The sequence below is a fragment of the Parus major genome, chromosome 1A (assembly GCF_001522545.3).
Source record: "Parus major isolate Abel chromosome 1A, Parus_major1.1, whole genome shotgun sequence".
In the NCBI taxonomy this organism is placed as follows: Eukaryota; Metazoa; Chordata; class Aves; order Passeriformes; family Paridae; genus Parus; species Parus major.
The window spans coordinates 65,156,726-65,172,067 of NC_031773.1; the positions used below are offsets into that span (position 1 = coordinate 65,156,726).

The 15,342-nt window shown below is 38.9% G+C and overlaps 1 protein-coding gene across 2 annotated transcripts in view; it reads right to left on the reverse strand.

Annotated features, from left to right (window-relative positions):
- Nucleotides 1-15,342, reverse strand: part of PDE3A (phosphodiesterase 3A) — a 223,870-nt gene that overhangs the window by 157,019 nt on the left and 51,509 nt on the right. Inside the window, exon 1 of one of the 2 annotated variants that reach the window (XM_033514361.1) lies at nucleotides 2,396-2,512. The exons of the other annotated variant lie outside the window; for it this stretch is intronic. The gene's annotated coding sequence lies outside the window, so the exon portion shown is untranslated. Of the gene's footprint in view, nucleotides 1-2,395; nucleotides 2,513-15,342 lie in introns of those variants that run through there. 2 annotated transcript variants of the gene reach the window in all.

Consider the following 15,342-nt stretch of genomic DNA (forward strand, 5'->3'; position numbering starts at 1 on the left):
GCTCAAAACTCCAGATTATTTTGACAGGAATGCTGGGGGACCCAGGAGCGCTCCTCCTCAGTAGCAGTTATGTAAATCTACCAGGCATTAATATTTCCTTGTCTGGATGAAGTCTGTCATCTGATACTGCCACCAAAGCTATTTCTCCAAAGTAAACCCTGTAACTTGCACAAGCTAACACCTTAGCCTGTTTATTTACATTTTTCTTTAACGACTGCTGCATCTAAAATTCTATAGGCAAAGAAATTTTAAAAAATCAAACAAAAATAACAAAACCCCAAACCCTGCATTGCACTTCCTTGTCTTCTTCTTTCCTACCCACTGCACTTTACCATGAGGAAAAGGGAGAGCTCTACTCCAAATCAGGGGAGAAAGGAACAGAGAGGTCAGGAGATACACCCACATCCTGCAGATAGTCATTGCAGAAACAGCGTGAGAATCTGGATGTGAATATTAAAACAGTCACTAATTAAAACATTCAAATGCCCACAGGTTTTTTTTCCTTCTGATGTTCTTCATTATTGACACTATATGTGAGGCTGCATTTTGCAGCCCTTGTGGGTGGGCATAGGTCATCCTCTGCTTCTGTATATTCTATTTTCCCCATGAGAGGCTTATGCAATATCCTGATGTTCAAACAATAACGGAGTCATGGAAAATGTGCTCTCGCATGAAAACTTTAGGAGGGGGATGGGATGAGATGGAGAGCTGTCCCATTATACTCAAAAGTTTCAATTTAAACCAGCTGTACAATAAATAACTTCCTGCACTTTGCCACAAAGACACTGCAAGGATACTCTCTGAAAACGAATATTTTTGGGTCAAGTGTGTACATCCACTATAACGATAACACTTCCTGCAAGCTCAGCAACAGCCACACGGGATTCTGAACAGCCTCACCATGTTCCAGTGTTGCTCTGCTTCAGGAGCAGGACCTGGCTTGCTGTCTCTCACCACAGCATTTCAGCCTGCTCAAGTAGCTCTCCTCAATACTAAGAGAGAGGGCTTCCCTAGGGAAACCTGTCTGCAATCTCTTGTCCTTGTGCCAGTGGGAAAGCCCAAGCCTGACTCCATGGCCACAGTACATGTACATGCCCAGTCCATACAGATGTTTTCATGTGAATTTCAGGATGAAATCATCTCAGTCTTTTCCCTTCAGCTGTAAAATGAAAGGAACTGAATTGAGACCCTTTCTCTTTCCTTCATCCACCCATCTTTTCACGTAACTTAAAGGAAATCAGTTCCTTTCACCTTTCTATATCCTGTGAAAAATTTGTCCCCAGCAGTCTCAAAGTCTTAGAGGTCAGGGCAAAACACATATTTATACAAGGTGAAAAAAAAAAAAATGGAATTTGTGTGACTGTAAAAAACTCAGCTAAAAACAAATACTTCATGATCCATCACCATAAATGGAATGCTTTCTGCCATATAAAGACACCCATGACCAAAACTCACTAAACAAGACACCATGGTGCACACAAATTATGCAGAATTATTATCTATTTTCAGATAATTTAAATACTTAAAGATAACTACTACACATTTCTATTTTATTAGATAATGCAAGGTATTTGGGTTCTTTGTTTCTGCATGGCACCACTTAAAGTATGATGAGCTATGACCTAATGCAAATCTTCTGGTATTTCATGTTTTCCCCTAGAAGTTTTGATGCCTACTGAAAAGTAATGATGGGGAAGTATTTGTTTTCATTTTAAGGTAAAGTTTTCAGTGACAACAGCCTAGGAAAAGCTTGAGAAATGTACCAGGAAAAAAACCCCACAACAAAACAAAACAAAGCACAAACAAAACAAAACCAAGACAAATAAAAACGTTTGATATTAACAGGTTTATACAGTTTCATATTAACAGGTATATACATTCTAACTTCAAGGTTTCTTTCTCTCTTTTTATAACTTGGGGATGACATGGCTCATTCAGGCAGCTGTCACAATAATTCATAACATATTTGGCTGAAAGAGTGGAGCTGTATTTCTTTGCTATAAAACTTTTTGTGTTTGTTCTGAAATTTCCCATACACTTTTTTTCCAGCTAAGGCAGTGGGCAAACATGCCTGATCAAACAACCATGCAAAAATATACATTACATATCTAACCTGAATCTGTCTGTCAAGTCTTTGGAGCTTCAACAGCTTTAGCTATGACAAACTGACTTTCCTCAAAATGCATTGTTTACCATGGGAGGGTTTTATAAGACACTTACATAGAGCATCAATGCCAAAGAGAAGCCATGCTGGCACAGCACAAACATTTTCTAGCTCCTGTAGTGGCAGAAGGATGCTCTGCTAGAAGATATCAGGCATGTATGACCTCTAATGACCCACAATAGCTGTGCAAGTCCTGCACCTCAGAGGCCACGTTCCCTCTGGACTTCTTACCTTGATCCATAAAAGCACGGCAAATTGTTGCTGATCCAGGCAGCTCAGCTGTTCAAGACATCACAGTGAAGAAATGTACCATTAAATTACTTTTCCATGCACAGTTTATAGGTGCTGGTAGTCCATGCTGGGCTGTAAAAAAATGGGGGGATTGTTCCTTATGAGCTTTGTGCAGACAGCTTGTGTGAGTGTTAGACAAACACCATACAGGCTATGGCAAGAGAGCAAGGAAGTTGAAATAAAAGCATCACTTCTTTCCTGCTGTCACATGCTCTGTGGCCATAGAACTTCACCAAATAGTCAGTCTCTATCTAAATTGAGGGGGTTTTAAACCCAATGTTTGCTATTTTTATCTTATAGACAAAAAGGGGATAAAAAGAATCTTTTCCCCTTCATACTAAATGTCTGTACTGATTATCTCCTTATCTTCCTTTGAAATCCAGCATTTAGACTATTTTCTTAAAGGAGCAGGTCACTAGACACCCTTCAATGGTCCTGCTAAACAAGTCAGATGCCTTTTTATTTTTAGGGTATTTTTAAAAGAGCCTCTAGAAGTAGAAAGCAAAACCAACAGCAGCTACAAAACTTGTCAGCACAAAGACTAAAATGATCTCCAAAATATGGCTTTAGGTAACCTCACAAATGTCACCCTCTGCCCTCTTGCTCAGCTTCTGTCCTCCAAAGCCACCATCAATATTCTCTGCAACCTGTTACTCCATTGATTTTCCAGCTTTCAGACTCTCTCAGCATTATCATATTGATAATAGCTATTGGAGATTTTCCTGCTATTCATTAATAATCATAAGCCATCAGTTGTTGAGATTATTTGAAACAGCAAATTTACAGAAAATCCTCCATTTGCTTTTAGCAATTATCTCAGCATCCCAGCCAGCCACAGAAGTGCTGGGGTCTGACTGCTTCAGCACAATGAGATCCAGGAATCTTCAGATTCCTTTCTGAGGAGATTCTGTGTGCTGGCACTTACAGTCTCCTGCCAGGGGTTTAGTGGTGATTATTTAGAATAAACCACAGCCACCTCTGGGCAATCTCCAAGGCTTTGGCCCTGCCTTAGCCCAGCCCCTCCTGGCCTCTCCTGCACCTGAACCTCTCTGGCCACAGGTCCCTGCACACACACCCCTCCAGTGGTTTTCCCCTTTAGTCAGTTTTTCTCATCTGAGAGGAATTTTCTCCCAGTGAAGCCATTAAAATTGACTTATCCTGACTAAATCTTGATGGCAAAATGGACCAGATTTGCTGGCAAAGCAGGAAGATAAGCTGACACAAAATAATCAGCATAAAAATGGTGTTTTCCATTCCTGTTTGATGAAAGTTTTCAAATCAAGACATCAAATGCTCAGCATAGCAAACATCTGCAGACAACCAGGATAAGGAACACACCTGCATTATTGTGGAATTTACCTTAGAGCCCTCACACATAGGACAGAAATCACTCCATAACTGGATATAACAAATCACACATCAAACATGCAAAATAAAACCACAAAAAGAAGCCAATCTGACAAGATTAGCATTCTCTCCACCTTTTTTGCTTTTTTCCCCTAATAAAATCTCCACATGTTTTTCCTCATTTATGCTTATAAACCTCAGCTTTAAAAACACTGTGAGCATAAGAGTTTACATTTTATCTCCTCCCCTGCTGAAACTGGAGGCTGTGGTGAAGTGGAAAGAAGTGGTGATTATTAATTCACTGCCCCACACACAGAAGGATCAATCATCACCTTTGGATGAGCAGAGATGTTAGAGAGAGAGGGGGAGTGTGTGTGTCTCTGCGTGTATGAACACACACACACACACATATATGGTAACAACTGGTTTTTCACTTTTCAAACTATTTGCTTTGAGACTGGAACATTCTGATCCTGGCAAAATGACGCAACTTATTAGTGGCAAGAAGTGACTCAGTGCCTTGCACTATTTTAGAAAGCCAGGAAAGAGGACTGCTAACTCTGCTACTTCCAATTCGCACACACTTCCAAATTCAAACTTTATTATGGAAAAAAGGGGGAAAAAAATAGAAGTACAATGGAAAAAAACATTCAAAATAGCTCATAAGAAAGTACAAAGAACACTACAGAGCTTTCAATTTGCTCTTCTTAAAATGACCAGGAATGAGAAAACACCTGATCAACTATTTATTCTAATTAGCTCTGCTTTTAAAAACAGATCATGAGATGTCAGAAATAAAAAATTAACAAAAAAGTCTCCAGGTTTTCTCCATCCATAGCTCTTTCAATAAGCCCAAAAATGATTGATTTAATCCAACTGTTCATCCATGTTTCATACAAATTTCCCTCAGGTATTTCATGTGAGTAAGAGTGAAGAGGTATCCTCAGAGGTGTCTCCTCCAGGAAGCAGTTATTTCCGAAAACTGTGCTGCATCACTGGCAGAGCACACACTGTATCAGGGCAAAAAAGAACATCCAAAAGGCTACTCTAGATTTGCAAAAGTAAAGGTGGGAAGTCTTCAGTTCACTCTACTGTTAATCCTATTTCTCCATAACCACAGTTTTGTCTGGTTAAACAAACTTTCAGAAGAAGCATTTTACTTATTTTATGCATATATGAAAAATACAGATAAATTTATACATGAAGGCTCTTTGACACAGTTGTCACAGCATTGTAGAGAGCTACAAGACCTAGCTTCCATTTTGAGCAACAACATTTACATAGACTAAAGTCTAACTTATTTCCCCTCTCAGTTTTCTTATCCCCAAAATGGAACTCCTCCTGCCTACCCACTTTGAAAACCAGGCTTGAAAATATATTAAAAAAGCACTTTTCTGGGTCTGACACTCCAGCTGTACCCCAGGCACCAAAAGGTGGTTTTGATAACACAATTTATGATTGGTTTGTGAAGTGAAACAGGCTGTGTTAAATACAGGCATGTTTTAGCTTAACAACTACACACAGAAGGATTGTGAAAATTACTAAAGAAGAAAATAAATTTCCATCCCTAAATTCTGAAAAATTGTGGGACACAATAACTGAAAGTTATTAAAGCAGTTAAAATATTGTTAAAGAAAAACAAAAAACAAACAAAAAAAAGCAACAAAAAACACCAAGGCTTAACATTTTCCATTTATTAGAGAATACAATAATGCCATACTGTGTCATGCTGCCTCTCTGTGCCCTTATGCACACCATCAGCACAGAGATGCAGGCATAACACCTGAGAGAGCAGGAGACTCCTCTCCTACCTCTGCAGCAAGAACCTTCGTAGCAAGTATTGAAAATACCAGCTAAGCATTTCTCTGGCAGCTATTTCCATAATCACCATTTTTAGGTGGATTTTCCAGGAGAGATGGTTTTTGTTTTGAAGCCAGAGTAGTCTACATAATCCTGTAATTTTATGTAGTTTCTGAGTTCACAACAGTGCCAATGTCATATGCAAGCTCTACTTCAACAAAACTCCCTGTAATCATGTTTGGTAGGTGTTTATGAAGAAAGAGAAACCAAAGTATGCCTAGAAAGAAGGAAAAATTAGGAGTAAGATAATTAAAACAGAGATGGAAAAAAAACCAAACCCCAAACCAAAGGCTTGGGAAAAAGATAGAGAGGATTATTGTCTTACTTAAGTGATCCCCTGTATTGAAAAGAGATTGCAATCAGAAATCTGCCACTTATCCAACAAATTAGCCTGACTTTCAAAGGCATCCTTTAGCAGATGTGTGCCTTGAAGTAATCAGTGCACCCATTACATGGAAAGCCATTTATTGCAGGAAGCAGGATTAGACTGAATCAAGGAAACAAAACAAACTCCCCCTCAAAAAAAACCCCTAATTAAAATCAGGTAATCTATCTTTCAGACAAAAGTATTTTCAACCTGAGGCATCATCTGGTATGAAATATTGAGAATAACTGGAGAAGTATAATTCAGGGATCTCTACAGTTTTTTTTCCAGTTTAAGCCTGAAGGTTTGTGAGTAAGCTGACACAGTCCCTGGAAGAGACAAGGAGTGTGCTTTATGTCACCTCCAGTATCAGCCCCCGACTTTATAAACACATAAATTCATTATGCAATGCAAAAACTTGGTTTCTCACCAGCCAGGGAGGATGAGGGGTTTGTTTTCCAGATCTGCCATTGGCTTTGGCACATCACACCCTCTTCTGCCTCTCCTCCTCAGGGAAAGTCATGGGCTCAGAGCTGTCTGGGTTCAAATGGCCCCTCAGCTCCCTAAAACTGATCTGGGGACTAAGAAGTAACAGACTAGAAATGAAAAAGCACTCATCAGTACTGGCAGAGAGGAAAACCAAAAATAAAACAAAACACTTTTGATTGTAGTGTCTCATTCCCCACCTCATCATCATTGGCCTAATGGTTAAAATAAATTAATGTGAAATTCCCCTCTCTCCCATTCCACATTGCAGCACTGCAGAGCCCTGACCAGGTTATTTAACCTCTCCCTTTGTTTTAACCAGGGTTAAGATTCACATCACCTCAAGTCTGAAGAAGTTTATTTGAAACAAAGATGCTTTGAGGGATAAGTAAGCAACAGAAAAAAACACAAAGCACAAATATACAGTATTGGATCAGACACTGTAAATACAAATTCAGTAATGAATCAGACACTGTAAAACAAAATATTTTTCTTTAAGAAAAATCAAAGATAAAATTTGAAGGTCAGATTCCTAAGCAGCAGCAAAAGAAGTGAACTCAGATTTTACCATATCCCATTATATTTGGGATGATCTGAAAATGAAGTTCACTAAACAGCAAGCTTACATATGAAGAAAAATATTGTTCCAAAAATGCAAAGTTTCACAAAAAATGTACATTTATGATAGTTCAAATCTTTCAGATTTTAAAGGTTTTAAGTCTGATTTCTCTAATATATGGGCCATTCCCACTACTTGTTTGTGATCATTTGCTCAAGCATTCATGAAAGGCAGGCACTGAACATGGGAACCCCTTTCCTGCATGTCAAATATGCCCTAAAAATCCTGGATGGGTTAGCACAGACAAACAAATACATAAGAGAATGTAATATGAGCTTTTTGGACATTTGACACAGTTTGGAAATGATCACCTCTTTTTTTCAGCTGGTTTCTGTTCTTTCCATTTACCCAGTGAATGCCCTGCCTTCCCAGCTTTCAGCTTCTCTGGTGAAAGAATGAATCCCAGGAGTTCTGTGCTCCAGAAACCTACACACCCCCTTTCATTCAGCAGTACATTTGAATGGAAGGATGAGCATCGCTGGATGAGCATCTTGTCTATGCCACAGTGTAATTTTGGTTCTTGTGAAAACACTGAAGGACAGAGCCATGATCTTAGCAGTTACTGTAGGATAGTTTTTTTTCCTGTCTCACACAAGAAGAAGAAATGCATCCATAATCAATATGTTTCATTCTTTGCATGGCTGCCATTTTCTTGTGATTTACAATGCTGGTCATTCAACTATTAGCCACAGATATTCCCCAGAACATCCAGCATCTGAAATAACACATGGAACAGCTCTGTTTGCCTCAAACTCCATTAAATTGTGCTAGACAAGACTGGAAGCAAAGATTGTAAAAATGCAGGGAAAAGCACTTAAATTTATTGTCAATTCAGAGATTGATGAATTCCACAATTCACCTTATCTGGAGTAGACTCCTGTAATAAGCTCCACCCTGCATACACAACAACTTGTGCTCACCCCAAAGCTCTGCTCCAGAACACTTTGCTTATCCATTAACATTTTGCACCCCTTATCTTTAAAGTATATACATTACAATCTGACCTCTTCCCAGGAGTGAATTTTACACATTATTAATTATATATTATATTACATACATTATAGATATATTACATATTACAATATATATATTACATATTACAATATATATGTTATATATAATATATATATTACAATATGTTATATATACATATTTTATACATTATTATGTAATAAATTTTTATGATTATACAGTTTTAAGAATTCAGTTTCTGAGTCCAAGTTAAAAGGGAGATTTCATAATCTCATGTGTATTCTTGCCCTGGCCTCTGCAAACAAGTGTCTAGACTATCATCTGCTACTCTTAAAACAACGACACTTCAAGCTCTTCCTAACTTCTTTCCAAAGAGTAAAGTAGCAATAAGTCTGGAGAAGAGCCTACTTAATTTTTCTACCTCCAAATGTCATATCAAGAAAAAAATGTTTTGTTTATGCTTTGATTTTTGGTTCTGTCCATTCCCTTAATGGCTCTCATTAATTGCCAGGGTCCACATTTCAATTGAGCAGCTCTGGTGTTTAACAACAGACACAAGGAGCTGGCCCTGTTAGTGTTTATCTCGGGGGCAGGCACGGAAATTTCCAAGTGTGTGGTGTCTGCCGTGGCCATTAGAAGGAAGAGTGAGGACATTAGTCTTTGTGACATGTGGTATTCAGATGCACCCCACTGACACAGAACATAAATGGCCTCGGGGCACTGATGGCCAACTTCTGAAGCCATCATGGTCCAACTGCCCGCCAATTTATCACTGTCTCACAAAAGCCATGTGTACTCACTCCCTCCTGTTAACCATCATTTCAAAGGGGCTGGCATGTCACTATGAAAGGGACAGTCAATAAAACTGTCAGTGCACTCCAAAGCTTATTCTGAGCTGAGCACTGTGTTGTGCTCTGGGTTAGGTGGGAATCAGCGGAAGGAGTTTTGTGTGCCCACCCCTCTCTGTCCCCACACTCAAATAAACATCTGGGAGCAAACATTAAAGAAAGAAACTTCATTGGAGCCAGATGAAATTCTTACCTCTCATTTTGCCTCCATACTTTGCAAATCCTCTCAAACTCCTTGTAATAATGTAAATGAAAATGCAAATGCAAGCAGAAGAACCAGTAAATAATTGACTGTCTGATTACCGTTGTCTGCTTCTATGCAGAGCTCATTTGGTAATTATAAGGAGCTGCAAACAAGCTATATTGCTCTATGAATGCATTTAAAATCAAGACATTTGGGGGTTGGGGGGCGAGAAATATATTGCATCACATTTTCTGCACCATTGTTCTTTTTAGCTCTTATTTTGAGCTTAATAAATGTACTGCTTCACTTATTTTGAGTTTGAGACATTCAAGTCAGAGATGAATATTTTTGCTGCTGCACTTAAGAAACGTGAAAATCATGCTGTTAGAGTCTGGCATGGCTTGTACTTCTTGTTTACCTTAATCTATAACCTAACAAACCCAATTTCCTTTCAGCTGTGTACAAATACCAGTGTGACTGACATGGGAAAATAACATGTGTCCAGCTGCAAAACTGCTTAAAAGACCAAAAACCAAAACTACACCAAAAGCATCTCTCTCACAAGACAAGGTGTGCCTGTATTTCCAGACACATTGGCCATTAGAAAGGCACCAGACCTGTGCAAAACAATTGAAGAAGTGTTCCCAAGATCTACTTTCTGAATACAGCTGGGTATTTTTAATACTAGTTTGTAAGGACAAAACAGAACTAGGTTAATACCAATATAGAATAGAATAACAGGATTTTTTAAATCTCCTTAGGCCAATAAAGAGCTGTCACTAGGAACAAAAAAAAATAAAATAAAAAGAAACATTCCAGTTGAAACATCTTTCCTCCCATGCTCGGTGCTTATGCAAGATGTAATATATTAATAATTAAAGAAGAATAGATGAGTTAGGATTTCTACCTGTTACTTTCCAGCTACCCCAAGCCTCAGTCTCCCATAGGCAGGTAAAAATTCATAAATTATTCCATAACCAGTCTACCAAGACAGTTTTTTAGAGAGGCTGAAGGGCCAAGCATGCTCTTTTAAGTGTGAAACAGCAAATATGGGAATAAAAGATAATGCTAGTTGCTTCTGTAATAGTATTTTAACATTAGGTCTAGAGAATGGAGTGGAACCCTAAGTTCTTGCCCATGAGTTTTTCCAAGAAGAAAAAACAAACAAACAAACAAAAAAAACCCTGGAAGTTAAATACCAAATATTGAAAGTAAAAATAAAAACCAAAACAAGTTTAGCTGAAGTTCACAGAAAAACAGAAAAAAAGAAAAGTTATTTTGAAAACATACATAAACAGATTTAGATTTAGAAAATGGCATTTTAGCATTCAAATTCTCCCTGCTTCTCTTAAACTGAACCTGAAGAGCTGCTGAACATCGAAATTCCTGATATAGGAATAATACTACATAAGATACAAGCACACAAGTATTCATTTGTGCTGGCTAGTACAGCTGCTTGAATATCCAAACTGAGGATATCACAGCCAGAACTAGGAACAATTGCTTTAGCATCAAGTTGTAAAGACTGTCCCAAATTCCCACTGCAATTAGCGCTGGCAAGCAGAACTGCACCCTTGGTGATGAAAACATATCCCAGGTAAGTGGGAGGCTGCAATGACAGCTTCCACAACATTTTTCTTTCCAGCTGTTGTCCTCTCTACCAGAGGATGGCATCTTAGGAGCAGTCAGAAGAGGACTCCTCCTTTTCCTTGGAAGTTATGGGAATAATTTGACTGGCCTTCCTATTTATGGGTGTCACTCTGTCAGAGGAGGAGGAAGTGAGAGGGAGGAGAGAGAAGGTGAGGAACGTTTCAGTTTGAAAAGTCACTGGAATTTATTTAAAACCCCATAAAACTAGCACAGATTTTGTAATACATTTAAATTGTCTATTTGTTTAAAGCAAGTCTGAACTGTGAGCATGGGAATATTCTACAAATCAGACCTCACCTTGTCCAGTAAATGATCCAGGGGGCCAGATTACAGTATTACAGGCTGGAGGTAATTCAAACATTTGCACAACCAGTGGACAAATCCTGCTTTGTTCAAGGCCCTATTCAAGGCCTTGAAAACACTCTGGAGAGGCATTTCAAATTACTTAGAAGACAAGGTCTTCTCCATGAAAAATAGGTAAGTTACCAACCCAAGAAGGTTTTTTTTTTAATAAAAGAGATGTCACTCGAGACAAGTGGCAGATTCTAATAGCAGCCCATTATTTGTACAGCCCTAGAGTAGCAGAGAGAGGAAGTTTAAAGCTGGTCATCCCAGCATGGAGGGACAACCTTTTCTCCATGGAGAAATGGAAAGCACATGTGTCCTTCCAGGGCTCAACATTCAGTCACACTTTACAACGCCAAGTACAAAAAAAGACAACCACAAATACTCTGTTTGCTGATGAACCGGCACCAAAGCCTTGGAAAATTCTACAAATAGTGGCAAGGAATTTTGTGCTAAATAATATTTCTGTGGTGGAGATGAATCCAGTTTAAGGGCAATTAGAAGCAGGAAGCAATAAAGAAAGAGAGCATCAGACTCTGTCAAAAGTCTTTAACACCCAATTATCATAACTGTAAACAGCAGGAAAAAAAATTAAAATTTATTGAAATCAGGCTAGCACTGCATGCATCCCATCTAGGCTTTTTATTTCTGTGAAACTCCCTAGCATATCAATCTGCTTTAAGAAATGACTAATAAATTTTAATATTCCTCTTCAAGTTCATATTAAAGCATTTTACAGCAGGAGTTATTAGTTTATTACTATTAGATCAATATTAATATTGATTTGACATAATAAAGTTAGTGAACATTCATTTCCTTACTAATTTGAAGACAGCAGAATGATGGGAAACAAATATTATAAAACATCATTAATAAATATTCAGTAGATTTTGAATTTCACCAGATTTTGAAGCTCTGCCTTCTCCTCATGAAGCAAGTGAGTCCTAAAAAAGGCAGAACTCCAATCTTAACTTCACTTACCATTATGGTTACCTCTGGATCAAATGGAAAGGAACATTCCCTTACCACTCTAAATGACACAGTAGTATAAAAATGACATTAGAAGACAAGAGCTGTGACCATATGCTTGCATTATATTATACATCAAGACAAGACAACACCTAAAAATATGAGAGTATCAGCCTAAGGAAATTTCATTAACAGAGAAAGGATCCTACAGGGTAAAAACATGTAATGCTTTAGTGTGGGGAGGTCCCCAATAATGAGCTACCCAACAATGCCCAGGTGACTGAAAAGCTCCTGAGTACTTTTGTGGATCTTGCTCAAAAGGTACCATTATAAAGCACTTGCACTTCCTCAGCTTCCAGCCATGAAAACCAAGACATAAATCCAGTTTCCAGCAAAGAAGTCAACAAGCCTCTTTATTACCAATAAAATTGCTAGTAGCAAACATATAAACATATTTCTAAACTATTTCCTTATTTTAAGCCAAGTGCTGTAAACTAGTTAGCTTGATGGTAATTATTCAATCCTGAAATCTATTTCTGCCTTTGCTGAAAAAATAAAGCTGGAGTTAAAAAAAAAAAGAAAAAAAATCTTAAATCCCAGCCTTGCAAGAGATGTGGATTTATTTTCCATGATAGCATGTGGGGTTTACTTGTGCAAGTACCACCAGAAGAAAATACTCAAGTCTGTACTTGACTCACAGGCAGGACCAGTAGCATCAGTTTAAAGTGGCCCAACACTTTCCAAATTGCATCTCATTTTAAGCTGCAGGTGCAACATTTGATTCTTCCTTTTGTGCCTGAGATTATGGATATGGGTTGAACGCTCACTGTGCAGATGACAGAGAAACACATTACTCTATCCCTGTGGAAAGCAAAATCTGCTTTCTAGTATGTCTTATTTCAAACCATGAATTTCACAGTTTGAAGGGGATACCGTACTGCAGATGTCATTCTCTGCCCCTCTCACAAACTCCCCCAAAAGGGCCAAGTTGTAAAACCATGAAAGTAAAGCCTTGGATGCCTTAAGCCCTGCAACTCCTGCCCTCCCAGGAACTCCTGCCTGCTGCCAGGGCTGGGGCACACAGACAGCAACAACCAGCAGAAAGGACTTCTCTAACTCACCTGGCAGAAGTCTGCATTCACAGGTACCTTTGATGCCTAAATGAAGATACAGTCCCATTTTGGTTCCACACCAAACCCGTAAATTTATCTTTAACACCTATGAATTCAGTTTTGACAACAAGGGAACAAATACACCGACTTGGGATGGCCACATAAATAATTTTATGAATTAGTGCAGAAAGCAGGTTGTGATTCAAGACTTCAGGACACCAAAACTCTCTCCTCTGCTTGCTGCATGACCTCAGACAAGTAATGCTGCTCATTCTTTTAATACTTCTGTTCCCTTACAATTTCCTCTGACAAAAGGAGGATAGTGAATCAGATCTCACCATTTAGGCAGACATCAAAATGCTGTGGAAAGTGGTCTCATACTTGAAAGTGAGAGAATCAAGGTTCTTATGGTTGAAGTCAGCAGGTGAAAATTAATCCCATTGAAAAGGGGGCTGACTGTAACATATTTGATAGCATTCAGACCCCAACTTGCTTACATGTCAGAATCACTTTGAGCGACAGAAATTTTACAACCCGACATCTTTTCCCTTGGGTTGCTGATTATTTCTTCTGACATTCCCACAGTTCTATTTCCCTCTTGTGCTGAGGAAGAGGCACCTGTGTTTCTCCAGTCATTTATAATATTCAGATTCTGCTTTTGAACTTTCCTTTGCCCCAGTTTCTTGTCATCACTGCTTAGTTATCAGCATGGGGAAGCGAGCAAGTAGCTTTCTCTCTTCCCTCAGGCAATACCATTGCTGTGCTTTGATTTGCGTCACAGAGACAAAAAAAGTAGAACAGCTGCAGCCCTTAATTGCAGAAACCACGTATGTGAGGCCAAGCTGCAGTTTCACTGCTGCTCTTTCAGCTAGAAAAATTATTAAAGGCCCAGTCCTGCTTCCCCAAAAACACGTTTCCCAGCTTGTACGCTGGAGCAGTACACAATTTTCAGACAAGGAAATATGGTAAAAAAATAAAAACATCAATAATTTTAAGAAGAATAGAGACAATTTTCAGAAATGGACCCCTGTACCAGGTACATCACCTGAGTGCTTCCCATAAGTCTGTTAAGGGAGCAAATCCATCACTGCTTGTCTCTGTTGTCCAGACCTCTCCCTGGAGAAGATGGATGGGCACAGGCACTTTATTCTGCTTGCTAAGGTGAGTGACTGTAGTGGGAAGGGGCAGGAGTCTGGGTTGTTCCTTAGGTGCAGGTGGCATTATGCTAATAAATATGAGATCTAAGAGTCCCATCTGGCATTTGCAGTGAGGGGAAGACCAGCAGCTTTGCCAGTACATCCCAGGTTCATGGGAATGTCTTTCCCCAGATTTGAGCTCTAACTCTTTCACACACATTCCTTTTCACTCCTTTCACACATCCATAGGTGCACTCCCATAATGAAACAAAGAGTGGCTTCCATTAACTGAGCATGGAACTGAGGAGCTTGGCTTGATGGGAATTCCCAAACAGTGAAAGCTGGCCACCATGATCCAGCCTTGGCCAGGAAAACAATGACTATGGCCAGACCAATACTGATCTGGACTAGAAAATACACACAGAAGTTTATTACTTTCAGCTTCAGTATATAATACCTTTTCCTACTGAAACATTTTCTTGCAGTTATATAATCCCTCTGGCTGTGAATGGCTGTTTTTGAGGTTTTCATCAAGATGATCATCTCCTTCCACACTGTCCAAGCTACCAGATGGACCCAGAAAGTATTTTAAGATATAGTTTGTTTACTCTGTAAAGCATTAAGACAACTTTATACTGAGAAGGATCATCATCTGATGATGATTTTCTGCTCCTAAAGAAAAGAGAAGTTCTGTAATGGGAAATATTCTAATACATTTAAATTTTGGGAAAAGGAGTCAGGATATTAGGGTGGGTGGTGCAAACATGAAGAAAGAACACAACACACTAAGAAAGAAAGAGCCATCAATTAGAATCCTAAACAATGTAATGATTAATTACATTAGGAAGAAAGCCTCCAGCACTTCAAGGCCTTAGGAAATCCCTACACAAATTCAGATGTAGAATTTTTTCAGACTGTGCACCCAAAGCTTACACCTGCAGTAGCCATGTGCTGGTGATGCAACAGCTGGATAAATCTATCCCCCATCCAGCCTC